Source organism: Zingiber officinale, chromosome 6A (genome assembly GCF_018446385.1).
Source record: "Zingiber officinale cultivar Zhangliang chromosome 6A, Zo_v1.1, whole genome shotgun sequence".
Taxonomy (NCBI): domain Eukaryota; kingdom Viridiplantae; phylum Streptophyta; class Magnoliopsida; order Zingiberales; family Zingiberaceae; genus Zingiber; species Zingiber officinale.
Window position 1 is genome coordinate 13,519,186 of NC_055997.1, and position 15,624 is coordinate 13,534,809.

Here is a 15,624-nt window from a genome sequence, read left to right on the forward strand (position 1 = left end):
AATTTTGCTGAAATTGAATTTCAGGAAATCAAGAACCCAATCGATCAGCTAATCGATTGGGATGGGTTCGATCGATCAGTCGATCAATTGGGAAGCCAATTCTCACAAACAGAAGGGTAGTGAATCGATCAGCCGATCGATTGACTTAGGCTGGATCGATCATTCGATCGATTTAGAGGGAATTTCTGCGAGCAGTAGCTTGCTGAATCGATCAATGGATCGATTGAAGTGATTTCAATCGATTGAGTCCCAACTTCAATCGATTGGGAAGTCTGATTTTGGCCTGAAAAGCCTAATTTAAACACTTCAAGTCACTTCGAGTCCCGTTAACCACTCTAAACCCCTTAGAATACATTTGTATACGTTTAGAGGGAGTTTTTCATGATGAAAACAAATATGGATTGGTTAAGAAAACCAAAGTGAAGTTTAGGATAAGGTTTAGTTTCAATTCTGAATTGTGGAATCTTAAAACTTCAAGTTTTGGTTTTCAAGGGTCATTAACCATTCCTAACCCTTTGGAATACATTTGTATACACTTAGGGGGAGTTTTCATGATGAAATCAAGCATGGATTGGTTAAGGTAGACTTAGGTGAAGTTTAGATTGGGGTTTAGTTTCATTATTGAATGTTGAACCTCAAAACTTCGAGTTTTGGTTTTCCTAATTATTTAGGAACTCCAAGTCATTGTTGGTGCAATGATAGAAGTTTGACCATGTTTTTAGGGGGAGTTAGTCTTTGAAAATATACAAATATTTTCAAAGACCTTGGTAGGGGGTTAAACCTTTGTGATGAATTAATACTCAGGGTCGAGTATTGGGGAGCAATGGAAGATTGATTATCTTCATTGCTAGGATGATAAATGCTCTCGGATAAGCATTGTGGAGTAGATTACTGTTCAAGGGGGAGCATTGGGTTAATGAAGGGGATCAGACCTTCATTGGTTAAGTGGAAAATACTCTTGGATGAACATTGTGAAGAAGATTACTGCTCAAGGGGGAGCATTGGGTTAATGAAGGGGATCAGACCTTCATTGGTAACGTGGAAAATGCTCTCGGATGAGCATGGAGAAGAAGATTACTGCTCAAAGGGGAGCATTGAATACAATGAATGGGAGTTTCATTGGGAAGTTGATGCATGCTCTAGGATGAGCATTATGAAGTGAAGTAGAGCTCAAGGGGGAGCTTTAGAGATAATGAAGAATATGAGATCTTCATTGTGGGGTTGTTGACAACATGTGAGGTTGTAAACAACGAAGAGTTAACTCTTATGGAGAAGAGTTTGTTTTCTTGGTTTGATGTGTGACAAAGGGGGAGAATGGAAGGTTAAGTTAGGCCTTCATCCCAAGTAGGCACTACAACAAAAATCCTCATAGATATCGGTTTTCCACCGGTGTCTATTACATTTTCGACCGATGTCTATGAAGGCGATGCAAAAAGTCTGCCATTTTAGACATCGGTTTTAAACCGGTGTAGTATCACTTAACAACGCCGGTGTTCGAATCGGTTATTAACCGGTGTAGTATCACTTAACGACATCGTTTCATCAATGGTGTAAAACCGATGTAATATTATATGTTAATAACACCAGTTTTGGCAGCGGTATACGACCAATGTAATAGTAGTTAATAACACCGATTTTCCAGCGGTGGAAAACCGATGTAACATCAGTATTTTTTAACAGTACAAATTTGATTTCCGAAACAGTAACAAAAAAATACACAAATATTCACAAATTACACAAATATTCTTCATTCAACAGTATATATAAAATACATAAATATTCACAAATTACATAAATATTCTTCTTACAACAGTATCCATAAAATACACAAACATTCTTTTTTACATCAAAAGCTAATAGATATCAGAATCAAGGTAGAACATTCTTTTAACAACACATCAAGATAGAACCGCACTTCAAATGTAATCTAGCATGCATTCAGCTCACTCGAACCGCACTTCATCAATTTCAACTCTAGAGTACTTGAGATTTGTAAACTGTAAAAACACATAAATAATATATTAGTAAACCAAGACTAAAAATTATAGTTGAAAAAGCAGTAAGAACACCAGGTAACAAGATGACTAATTGAAATGCTTAAAAAGAGAAACATTCATCAATACTATGCTTTGTCCCGGTGGGCGATTGTAGTACCAAATTCCTAGATATCCATTCTCCGAATCTTGATCAGGACTGAAGAAGCCAAGCTGGAATATGCCTCCCGCTGATATCAAGGTCTGGCCATCGATAAGTGAGTTGTTCGGCGTCATTGAATCTCCTGCACAAAAGGTTAGGCTATGAGCAGTCTAATGATAGATCCTGTCATTGTTATAGTTTAATTATGGAATAATTAAGATTTATTTCCGATACATACCAGATGAAGACTGACCAAGAACAACCAGAGTTGTTGCTGATATGATTTCCAGCGAGAGGAAAAGAAAGAACTACGGCTTGGCCATGGAAGTTTATTGATTTGCATGGCTTGCACCAGCAATCTACTACTGCATTTGTTTCTCAAAGTTGCTCAAGGAGTCTCTATAATCCACATACTTATCTCTGCTCTACGTAACAAATGTGGAAACAGAATTCTTAAGTCGAGCATTTTTCTTTTTCACGCATGTTGTTGACTTCACTGCATATAGTGTGGGGGCTTAAAAGCCTTTAAAGAGATACAGCGCAGCAGAAGAACTGTAAGAAGAAATTTAACATCAAAATAGTAACTAACTTAAATCAAAATACAATACTATTTTGACAAGAAACCAGGAAAATATATAATAACAGTAGTCCTTCAAAGACAATGAAAATCAAGTAACTAACTTAAATCTAAAGGTGATGCATAAGTTCAAAAATCTTAATAAAATACTTTGAGTGAGGCCATATTGATAACAGGTAGTCGAAGATTGTAAACCTCAAATTTCATTCCCATGCTCTGATGAATCAAGATATAGCAAGATTTTAAGATTTACGAACTACTAAACAAAAATATCATGAGGAAGAATCTATAGAAGTACCTGGACAACATTGGAAAATTCATTAAGAAGTACCTTAAGGCATTTCTAAAAAAACACATAAAGCTTATAAATTATCAGAACGTTTGTTCAAGTTTGCAGACACACTAGCCTCATTAAATTTGCAAATGTACAACACTTGTACATACAGTGAGAAAGGAATTGCAAATTCTATGGGTACATGATTAGAGTGTTGACTGCCATCAATAAATTATTGTTAACTTCAAATGAGTTAAATGCAGGTCAAACTAAACTAAATACAAATAGAGAAAATGGTTTGCTGTATTTGCCAAGTTAATTGCAGAAAACAATAATTGCTTGTGGGGCAAGCGAATTCACACAAAAAGTCAAAAATGTCTTAGTAATAGCTTAATTTGGATGCTTTCTGAACCATCAATCCGGTACATGAGCTTTCAAGAGCATTCTCAATGTCAGGGATCACACAAGTCGCCTTAACATGAACCGAGTAAGAAGATGTTGAAAGAGAGAAATTATGAAAATTCAGGCAAAACAGATACTGATTAGATGGGCATGCACCATTCTCATAAAAACATCAATTACCTCAGTCTCAAATCTACCATGAACCAAGTAAGAAGATGTTGAAAGAGAAATTATGAAAATTCAGGCAAAACAGATACTGATTAGATGGGCATGCACCATTCTCATAAAAACATCAATTACCTCAGTCTCAAATCTACCATGAACCAAGTAAGAAGATGTTGAAAGAGAAATTATGAAAATTCAGGCAAAAGAGATACTGATTAGATGGGCATGCACCATTCTCATAAAAACACCAATTACCTCAGTCTCAAATCTACCATTAACCAACTGAACTGCATCCTTCAGCATTGAGACATCCACATCTCCGTTTGGAAGAGGAACCACCATATTATCCAACATAATCCGAGTCAAGGATGTCCTATTCTGACTAGAAAATTCCAATAACTCTTCCAACTCTTCCAAAGTCCTTGTCTCCACCTATTTCAACATCCACTATTATGGTAGAAGGATTGGCATGATACTGTGAGGCATATATATTGCATACAGATGACAGGGTAAAAGAGCAAAACAGATTTAGCACATCTTCAATTTTTTTGCCTCGTAGGATATATTTGAATGTTTCCACTATATTTGCATCATGGCATTGCATTTGACATAACTATCACAAGAAGCAAAGGGTTTTAACATGATGGATCTTGGAAACCAGAAATCTTAGATGGAATCATTGGAAAAAGTATTTCATGAAAGTTTACTACTAAGCAAATATTGTTTTGTAAAAGGAAATTTGAAAAACAAAGGCTAAGAATTTAGTTGCATTGACTAGAAAAAGTGCCAATTACATTGTCATCCCCTTGACTAGGTAGTTCTACCCTACCAGCTCCAAAGAAACTAGTACTGCTTCCGCTTCATATCCTAATCAGAATAAAATACTTGGAAGCCAGATCGAACCCAAATCGAGCAGGGTCGATTTGTTCGGCTTGTATAACCTGCTTCAAAGCTGTCAAAAACAGGCATAGAGTATATCTGAAAACTGCTGAGGCAGTTAAACACAACCAAGAGGAATGTTGTTGCTAGAAGCTGTAACACCCCAAATTTCATGATTTGGAGTCCTAAAAGTTCTTATAAAAATCTAGAAATGCTATAGAAATATTCTAGAGATTTTTAAAAATTTTTAGAGTATTTTTATGGAATTTTTGGAGGTCGTTTGGTATTTTTACTAAGCGAAGTAAGTTTCGACAAAAATATATATGTTGAAGCCGGGTTTTGAACCCAAGAGCTCGGACCCGAACAAGGTTGTAACCTGACACAGCCGACCAGACGGGCTACGTTCGTTTTGTTAAACTTATATGGAGCGAATTGTATATATGCAGTAGATGGAATGTTTAAAATAAATCGGAGAAAAAGGGGTGTGGCCAAGAATCGAAGCCCAAACCTATGACTTCAAGCAAAGCCCAACGGACCAACTGGGATAGCGATCGTTGCTAATTAAATAGGCAGCGACAAATATTTAAGGTATAATTGATAACAGAAATAACCCTAGGTTATAAAAAGGGATAAGTTAAGAGAGAAATTAAGTTTTTCTCAAAATTCCTCTTCTCCCTCACGAACGGCGTCGGCGCCGATTCTGCCCGAGCGAAGGAAAACGAAGCTAGGGCTTCGTCTCCGGCGGCCGATGAGCACTTCTCTCCGTCGATTCTTCACAGATTCGAGGTCTCCTCGTCGAAGAGAACTCGAAGGCGCGAAGAAGACCGAGATTTCAAGCTCGCCGCAAGCCCTAGAAGAATTAGAAGTTCCTCCTTCGGCTGTGAATCAAGGAAACGAAGGTGAGTTGCTACTCACCTGCAGTAGGAGTAGTTCCGGATTCTCGTTCTTCTTGCTTTCGAAGTTTGCTGTGAAGTTTTTGGTTTTTGGCTTGTTGCCGTGTACCTCAAAGAAAGGAAATGGAATTTGTTTGTTTTGGTTTACGTTTATGTGACCAGTTCGATAAGGTGAGGATTCGGATTTATAAGTGGGGTTCTGTTCGCGATTTTCATGGCTCTCACATGGCTAGGAACGAATTTGGATTTGATTTCTTTTATGTTGTTGAGGCTGTGAGATTCCTGCATAATACCTGTTTGATCAAATGCCTGATCGAGAAGTTATTTGGAGGATTGAATGGTGTTTTGAGTTCAGTGGAGCTTTGAATTTTAAGGTTGATGTTATAGTTTACTGCAGAATAGTATGCTTTGTTAACAGAACGTGAAGAAAAGCTATGTTCATAAGTTCTTAGTAGCAAATCTTTGTAGCATTGAACATGAAGAAGGATTATTGATTTTGGTCTTTTTTTGAGTATAAGATAATTCCTGGTTGTTAGGTTGCTTGGGAAGTTAGGTCAATGAAACAATGATCTTAATGTTATGTTTATACTTTTCTTGATTTTGGATGAGATAGCTTTGATAGTATCAGAATGAGTGGTGCTACTAAATTGGCATGAATAGAACAGTCTTTGAAATTTGCTGTGTATTAGGATTTGTGCAGTTCTCTGTTCATTCCTTTAAACATGCAGTTCTAAACCCTTTGTTGCCAAGTAAACAGCAATGAACTGATTTAATTCGGAAAGTTTCAGTTGGATCCTTAGTAGCTAATCCATGCACGAAGTTTTGGTTTCTGTGGCTTATTTAGACCCTTGTATGATCAATTATTTAACATGCTATAGACCCTTTTTGTTGTTAGTTCCTTAACATGCAGTTTGGAATCCTTAGTTGTGCAGTTTGATATTTCAGTTTAGATCCAGCAGATTTTTATAAAGCTTAGAATGCAGAATTTGGAGTAGCATGTTATGTAGATTCTTAGTGAAGTTTTGCATTTAGGAGTAGTGCAGATTTTTGCATATTGTAGCATTGCAAATTTTGGTGTGGAGACAGAAGGGGTATAATGGAAAGATTTAGTGAAATTAGTTATGTTTTATAATGCATACTTGTGATAGAGTAGCGAAATGTTCGTGCAAATGACTTGATGCAAATTAAACAGTGTAGTTTTAGATGTAAGGTGCTGGTATGAAGGAGAGAAGGAAATCATGTGGAGATAGAATTATTCAAATAAGCTTTATACGTTAAGTAGCTAGCAAGAATAGTCCATAAGAGATGACACACTACAGTACCTTATCGACTTAAACAGTAAAAGAGTACATAGGTTATGTGTGACCTTAAATAGCTATAATTGGTGTAGAACAACTAAGCATGAACAACTCCTTTGGAGTTGCTATACAATTTTGTTTACTGTTAAATTGCCGAGACAATCCTAGAGCTTGTAGAGCGGAATTTTGTTAGCTTAGCGAGCATAATTTTAAGTGCAGATTTTATTAAGCTTAGTATGCAGATTTTAGATAAACTTAGTATGCAGATTTTAGATAAGTAAAGTATGCAGATTTTGATAGGCTTAATATGCAGATTTTTGTTAGGCTTTGCATGCAGATTTATGTTAAGCTTTGTATACAGATTTTCAGTACGTAGGGTGTGTTCTAGTGCACACCAAGTGCTTGATAAAATGCTTAGCTCAATATAATGCTACAGTAGGCATTTTAATAGCTCAGTTAATGCAGTAGAAGCATTTAAAATAACTTATTTAGTCTTGCTTCAGCTTATATGGGACTACGGTCCAATGGGTGGGCTCCCACAGTCGCCTCTAGGTTCAGATAACCTAGTTCTAGGTTCAGATAACCTAATTAAAGCAAAGTAAGAAAATTAGCTATGAAATCAGTATTTTATTTTCAGCAGTGGCACTGTACTGGATTATCCATTGGGTTGGGCTCCCACAATCGTCCCTAGGTTTAGATAACCTAGTAAACCCTACTAGACTCGGAACTTGCAATCCCGGGTTTAGTTAGGGATGCGCGCACAACAAGTACAGTTGCCGGGCCCATCAGCAGCATGATTACTATTTTGATCTATTATGTAAATAGTTTTCAAAACTTCACAAATTAGTTATGTGAATAAAAGTTAGACTCAGTTTAGCATTAATTAGTTTAGCTTAGGTATCAATTCAGTTTCTTATTGATACACATGATAGTTCTATGATTAGCTTTACATGTTAGCTTTTTAGTTAGTTTCTTCGCTATTTATGAGCATGATTAGTTGTACATGTTTTGTATTTCAGTTAGTTCCTTTGCTATTTATGAGCATGATTAGCTATACATGTTTAGTATTTCAGTTAGCATGATATGATTTCTTTGCTATTCATGAGCATTTGTAGCTATACATGTTAGTTTTCCAGTTAGTTGATTTCTTGGCTATTTATGAGCATGAGTAGCTTTACATGTTAGCATTCAGTTTTAGCATGTTTTTATTTATATACACGTATATCGAGTTTTTGTGAGTAGGATAGCGCTCACTAAGCTTTTAGCTTATAGATACTATTTTCCTCCTACTGCAGATAAAGGAAAAAGCTAAAGTATAAGGAAGAAGGCGACAAGGAGGTGCTGTGACGGTGTGTGATGTGTGGACTATGGAGAGATCCAGAATTAGCTGACAAAATTGTCAAGAGTTTTCTTTTAGTTCTCTTTTAATGTTATATTGAAATTGAGTTTATTTCCGCATTTGTAGTTTGATACCTCCTATTGTTGGAGTGATATGGTTGTTTGCCATTGATAGAGTAGTTTCATATTTTTATTGTGCTATTATACTGCGTGGTTGTGAAATTATATGTTCCAGCCGCCTGTGGCTGAGTATACATGTTATGTATCCCAGTTTGGGGTCACCGGTACAGGGGGGACTCTGTCGAAATTTTTCGGTAGAGTTTCTATGTGATTTTTAATCATACCGGTTAAGTAGAGTTAGTAGTCAAGTAGCATCCACCTTTAGAGAATAGTAGTAGTGTAGAAAGGTGGGTCGTTACAGTTGGTATCAGAGCAGTTCCCATTCTCCAGCATCACACATCAGCATCATCCTTGCCGTCTTCAAGTAAGAAAGTATTTAAGTTTTCCTTTCATGCTTTCTTTATTATTTGCAGTATAGAGTATCTGTTTATATGCGCTTAAGTAAGAAGAAGTTTCTTGTTTAATTTTCCTATGTTTTGATACATATGCTTAGGAAGAATAGAGACATTTTTAGTTTTATTTCTCTTATATACATATGCATAAGTATGTTTAGAAAGGGTAGAGAAGATATCTAGTCTTTTTTTTTTGGCATAACTAGATGTCAAGATAGAGGATAAGACAGTAGAGAGTCAGAAGCCCCAATTAAGTAATTAGAACTAGAAAGATAATGATAACAAGAAAGCGATACACCCAGAACAGTTTTCAGGACTAGATATGGACACTACAAATTTATAGTCATGTCATTTGGTGTGACTAATGCACCTATGGTCTCCAAAGACTTTATAACAGGCCTTCCAAGGACCACTGATGGGTATGATGCGATATGAATGATAGAGGACCGAGAAGTTAAGAGACTAAGGAACAAAGAGTACCGTTAGTGAAAGTCATTTAGAACCAGGAGCACGAGGAAGTTACTTAGGAGCGTGAGGAAAGTATGAGATAGAAATGCCCAGATTTAGTCTAAGTTCGAGGACGAACTTTTTATAAGGTAGGGAGAATTGTAACACCCCAAATTTCATGATTTGGAGTCCTAAAAGTTCTTATAAAAATCTAGAAATGCTATAGAAATATTCTAGAGATTTTTAAAAATTTTTAGAGTATTTTTATGGAATTTTTGGAGGTCGTTTGGTATTTTTACTAAGCGAAGTAAGTTTCGACAAAAATATATATGTTGAAGCCGGGTTTTGAACCCAAGAGCTCGGACCCGAACAAGGTTGTAACCTGACACAGCCGACCAGACGGGCTACGTTCGTTTTGTTAAACTTATATGGAGCGAATTGTATATATGCAGTAGATGGAATGTTTAAAATAAATCGGAGAAAAAGGGGTGTGGCCAAGAATCGAAGCCCAAACCTATGACTTCAAGCAAAGCCCAACGGACCAACTGGGATAGCGATCGTTGCTAATTAAATAGGCAGCGACAAATATTTAAGGTATAATTGATAACAGAAATAACCCTAGGTTATAAAAAGGGATAAGTTAAGAGAGAAATTAAGTTTTTCTCAAAATTCCTCTTCTCCCTCACGAACGGCGTCGGCGCCGATTCTGCCCGAGCGAAGGAAAACGAAGCTAGGGCTTCGTCTCCGGCGGCCGATGAGCACTTCTCTCCGTCGATTCTTCACAGATTCGAGGTCTCCTCGTCGAAGAGAACTCGAAGGCGCGAAGAAGACCGAGATTTCAAGCTCGCCGCAAGCCCTAGAAGAATTAGAAGTTCCTCCTTCGGCTGTGAATCAAGGAAACGAAGGTGAGTTGCTACTCACCTGCAGTAGGAGTAGTTCCGGATTCTCGTTCTTCTTGCTTTCGAAGTTTGCTGTGAAGTTTTTGGTTTTTGGCTTGTTGCCGTGTACCTCAAAGAAAGGAAATGGAATTTGTTTGTTTTGGTTTACGTTTATGTGACCAGTTCGATAAGGTGAGGATTCGGATTTATAAGTGGGGTTCTGTTCGCGATTTTCATGGCTCTCACATGGCTAGGAACGAATTTGGATTTGATTTCTTTTATGTTGTTGAGGCTGTGAGATTCCTGCATAATACCTGTTTGATCAAATGCCTGATCGAGAAGTTATTTGGAGGATTGAATGGTGTTTTGAGTTCAGTGGAGCTTTGAATTTTAAGGTTGATGTTATAGTTTACTGCAGAATAGTATGCTTTGTTAACAGAACGTGAAGAAAAGCTATGTTCATAAGTTCTTAGTAGCAAATCTTTGTAGCATTGAACATGAAGAAGGATTATTGATTTTGGTCTTTTTTTGAGTATAAGATAATTCCTGGTTGTTAGGTTGCTTGGGAAGTTAGGTCAATGAAACAATGATCTTAATGTTATGTTTATACTTTTCTTGATTTTGGATGAGATAGCTTTGATAGTATCAGAATGAGTGGTGCTACTAAATTGGCATGAATAGAACAGTCTTTGAAATTTGCTGTGTATTAGGATTTGTGCAGTTCTCTGTTCATTCCTTTAAACATGCAGTTCTAAACCCTTTGTTGCCAAGTAAACAGCAATGAACTGATTTAATTCGGAAAGTTTCAGTTGGATCCTTAGTAGCTAATCCATGCACGAAGTTTTGGTTTCTGTGGCTTATTTAGACCCTTGTATGATCAATTATTTAACATGCTATAGACCCTTTTTGTTGTTAGTTCCTTAACATGCAGTTTGGAATCCTTAGTTGTGCAGTTTGATATTTCAGTTTAGATCCAGCAGATTTTTATAAAGCTTAGAATGCAGAATTTGGAGTAGCATGTTATGTAGATTCTTAGTGAAGTTTTGCATTTAGGAGTAGTGCAGATTTTTGCATATTGTAGCATTGCAAATTTTGGTGTGGAGACAGAAGGGGTATAATGGAAAGATTTAGTGAAATTAGTTATGTTTTATAATGCATACTTGTGATAGAGTAGCGAAATGTTCGTGCAAATGACTTGATGCAAATTAAACAGTGTAGTTTTAGATGTAAGGTGCTGGTATGAAGGAGAGAAGGAAATCATGTGGAGATAGAATTATTCAAATAAGCTTTATACGTTAAGTAGCTAGCAAGAATAGTCCATAAGAGATGACACACTACAGTACCTTATCGACTTAAACAGTAAAAGAGTACATAGGTTATGTGTGACCTTAAATAGCTATAATTGGTGTAGAACAACTAAGCATGAACAACTCCTTTGGAGTTGCTATACAATTTTGTTTACTGTTAAATTGCCGAGACAATCCTAGAGCTTGTAGAGCGGAATTTTGTTAGCTTAGCGAGCATAATTTTAAGTGCAGATTTTATTAAGCTTAGTATGCAGATTTTAGATAAACTTAGTATGCAGATTTTAGATAAGTAAAGTATGCAGATTTTGATAGGCTTAATATGCAGATTTTTGTTAGGCTTTGCATGCAGATTTATGTTAAGCTTTGTATACAGATTTTCAGTACGTAGGGTGTGTTCTAGTGCACACCAAGTGCTTGATAAAATGCTTAGCTCAATATAATGCTACAGTAGGCATTTTAATAGCTCAGTTAATGCAGTAGAAGCATTTAAAATAACTTATTTAGTCTTGCTTCAGCTTATATGGGACTACGGTCCAATGGGTGGGCTCCCACAGTCGCCTCTAGGTTCAGATAACCTAGTTCTAGGTTCAGATAACCTAATTAAAGCAAAGTAAGAAAATTAGCTATGAAATCAGTATTTTATTTTCAGCAGTGGCACTGTACTGGATTAGATATCCATTGGGTTGGGCTCCCACAGTCGTCCCTAGGTTTAGATAACCTAGTAAACCCTACTAGACTCGGAACTTGCAATCCCGGGTTTAGTTAGGGATGCGCGCACAACAAGTACAGTTGCCGGGCCCATCAGCAGCATGATTACTATTTTGATCTATTATGTAAATAGTTTTCAAAACTTCACAAATTAGTTATGTGAATAAAAGTTAGACTCAGTTTAGCATTAATTAGTTTAGCTTAGGTATCAATTCAGTTTCTTATTGATACACATGATAGTTCTATGATTAGCTTTACATGTTAGCTTTTTAGTTAGTTTCTTCGCTATTTATGAGCATGATTAGTTGTACATGTTTTGTATTTCAGTTAGTTCCTTTGCTATTTATGAGCATGATTAGCTATACATGTTTAGTATTTCAGTTAGCATGATATGATTTCTTTGCTATTCATGAGCATTTGTAGCTATACATGTTAGTTTTCCAGTTAGTTGATTTCTTGGCTATTTATGAGCATGAGTAGCTTTACATGTTAGCATTCAGTTTTAGCATGTTTTTATTTATATACACGCATATCGAGTTTTTGTGAGTAGGATAGCGCTCACTAAGCTTTTAGCTTATAGATACTATTTTCCTCCTACTGCAGATAAAGGAAAAAGCTAAAGTATAAGGAAGAAGGCGACAAGGAGGTGCTGTGACGGTGTGTGATGTGTGGACTATGGAGAGATCCAGAATTAGCTGACAAAATTGCAAGAGTTTTCTTTTAGTTCTCTTTTAATGTTATATTGAAATTGAGTTTATTTCCGCATTTGTAGTTTGATACCTCCTATTGTTGGAGTGATATGGTTGTTTGCCATTGATAGAGTAGTTTCATATTTTTATTGTGCTATTATACTGCGTGGTTGTGAAATTATATGTTCCAGCCGCCTGTGGCTGAGTATACATGTTATGTATCCCAGTTTGGGGTCACCGGTACAGGGGGGACTCTGTCGAAATTTTTCGGTAGAGTTTCTATGTGATTTTTAATCATACCGGTTAAGTAGAGTTAGTAGTCAAGTAGCGTCCACCTTTAGAGAATAGTAGTAGTGTAGAAAGGTGGGTCGTTACAGAAGCCCTCTTGGGATATCATGGCTGTGATATATATAAAGGGCATTTAGTATTCCTCCTTGAGGCATCTGAAAAACATATAAAGGTGTAAGAGGCAAATCATAATTCAAAAAATCTTTTAACAAGATGCAATATTCATTATCGACTGGCATACTTACTAGGTTACCATAAGCCCAGAAGCCTCCAATGGCAATAGGGAATAAACACATTGCTATTAGAAGATAGGCGACCTTGGCTCCCCTCCACATTGGAACATGTGCAGGGTGTTTGAAAATTGATGGCATTGTTGCCTGGAAACCAAGATATAACAATTTCTATAAGGCAGCAAAGAGGGTATAGAATATATACCTTTCAATCCCACCACACTTTTACTAAAAAACTAGAAGCAATGTGACTGAAGCAACAAGAGCTCCATCTGTTCAAATGATTACTTGAGATCAGGAACTAAATACCTGGATTTCTAAAGCAAGATTGTGCCCCCTGAATGCAAATGCTATTATTCCAAAAGCATTCAAGATCAAAAAAGCAGCGGAACAAAAGGAAGATACTGATACAGTTTAAGACGATCCTGAAAGATGGATATATTCGAGATGGTGAATCAGAGATTTGAAAAGGAAAAAACATGAATCAGAGTTTACGGGTCTAACAACAGGTTATAAACATGTGGACTAATTCGATCAGTTAAACCATTGACCCACTTATTTTGCCAGTTCAATGTCTTTGGTTTTCAAGGCTTGCTGCAGTGCGGCAATCTCCATGGCCACAGTTTTTTCTTTATTCTCATGAAGAAATTATGATTCTTTTGAAAGAGAAAAGTTGATTCCGTATCCAATGACGAGTCAACCAAAATACTAAGTACAAAACATCAATGTTAGATATAATCTTAGTCTTTGTAACATGTATATCTATGTTTTTACAATAGACAAACTATAAAAAGATAAATGGAATTGAGCAGTTTCATATAGTTTTATCCACCAATATTCTTAATTTCTAGATGAAAAAAAAGTTGGCTTTAGATTTCATATTTATTGAAGTAATAAAAGAGAGAAACATTTGCACTGTTGTATGGACAAAGACCAAGCTATGAACAACATATACTATAATTTGAAGCTAGGGAAGTCAATAACTCACATTGCTTTACAAGCCCCAGGAACATGGTACATAAAGTGCATCCTGGCCAACCAGTATCGTGCATGAGTATTCGTGTTGTCAATCTCAAGAGCCAATTCAAAGTTCTCCTTTGCACCCTATTGGCAACAAGAACATACCACTGAAATGAACCTATCTCAGTTGTTCAGGTGTTCTCTTCAATTTTTTTTTTTAAAAAAATCTGCTTTCTATTGAAAATTCAATAGGAAATAAGAGGAAAGCGAGTGTATGCTCATGAAGGATACAAGAAAAACATTCGATTAGAGAGGAAAAAAGATTATTTAGTTAGTTTGTGAGTCCATACTCTGAGTTGCGGGATGAGGCGAGTGTCATTCCGATCGGCATAGTCGATAACCCTATCTAGTTCCTGTAGAGCACTCCACCCTTTTGCCACTAGTTCCATTGCCTTTTTGTTACGACTATGAATCCCTCTCTGTAGGGTGAAATACCAAATCAACATATGCAGCGCGTTAAAACAAAGGCAAAGTGAAGGAAGAAATGACCTTGTGCATAAAAGAGGGCAGTGGCTTCCACACTTGTTTGGCAACTCTAGAGCATTGTTGCTGAATCATTTTTCAGATATCTCGGTTGCACAACCTGTCAATTTTGTCACTGCGAAACACCTAAAATCAACCCTCAAACTGTTAATGTCCAAACTTTGATCGGGTACACCACGTGAGGAGAGGAATCGAGCGAAGGGATCGGGAATCACGTCACCTGCTAGAGAGGAGCCGGACTTCCACAGTCGATCAAAAATCGTTTATCAGAGATATTCGAGATGGTGAATTAGTCACAGAGAACAGAGAGCTCGTCGGCCTTCTTCAGCAGCCTGACCTTCCTCTTGGAGAAGGTCACCTACCTATTGATCTTGTTATGTATTCTCCTCACCTCAACCCTCCCCCGCCCCATCCTCAACCTTTAGCAATCAAATGATTAAGAAGAATGAAAAGAGGAAACGAGAGGTTTTGAAGATGACCGTGTATCCAGCGAGCGAAGAGGCCGAGAAGGAGAAAATGAAGCACGGAGAGCCCTTTATGCCTGTAAGTTTAGGGTTTTAGCAGGCAGACATACTTCGTTATTCTCGTACTGCACTCAATCTCTCTGCTTCAGAAGAAGGAGACCCCTTTACACAAGATCAGAGATCTCGGTGTTGTTCTCTCTCCTTCAGATTCCCTCACGTTGCCGACCAACCGTGCCATGGTGGTCGTGGGCGTCCTCTCGCTGTTCGGATCTCGTCGGCCCCTACCTTAGCCGGGAAGAGCGAAGAGAGGAAGGAGGAGGAGGAAGAGAGGATCGGACGAGGAGGCAGAATGGAATGATTTATGCTGCGATTTTGCTTAGGACCGAAGCAGGTGGTTTTGATCCTAATCGAGAGAGGAAGGGGCGTCGATCCAGGAAGGGGAAGAGATCCAGGAAGGGGAAGAGGGAGATGAGGCTAAGAGAGATGGTTGAGGTTTAGGTTTAGGTTTAGGCTGAGAGAAGGGGCGCGATATTGGTTTAGGTTTGGAGGGAACTTTGTGAAGTGTTGTAAATTTTGGCTGGTGAAAATATTAAATTATTATTTTTTGGTTCATTAACACCGGGTTTTAAAAACCGC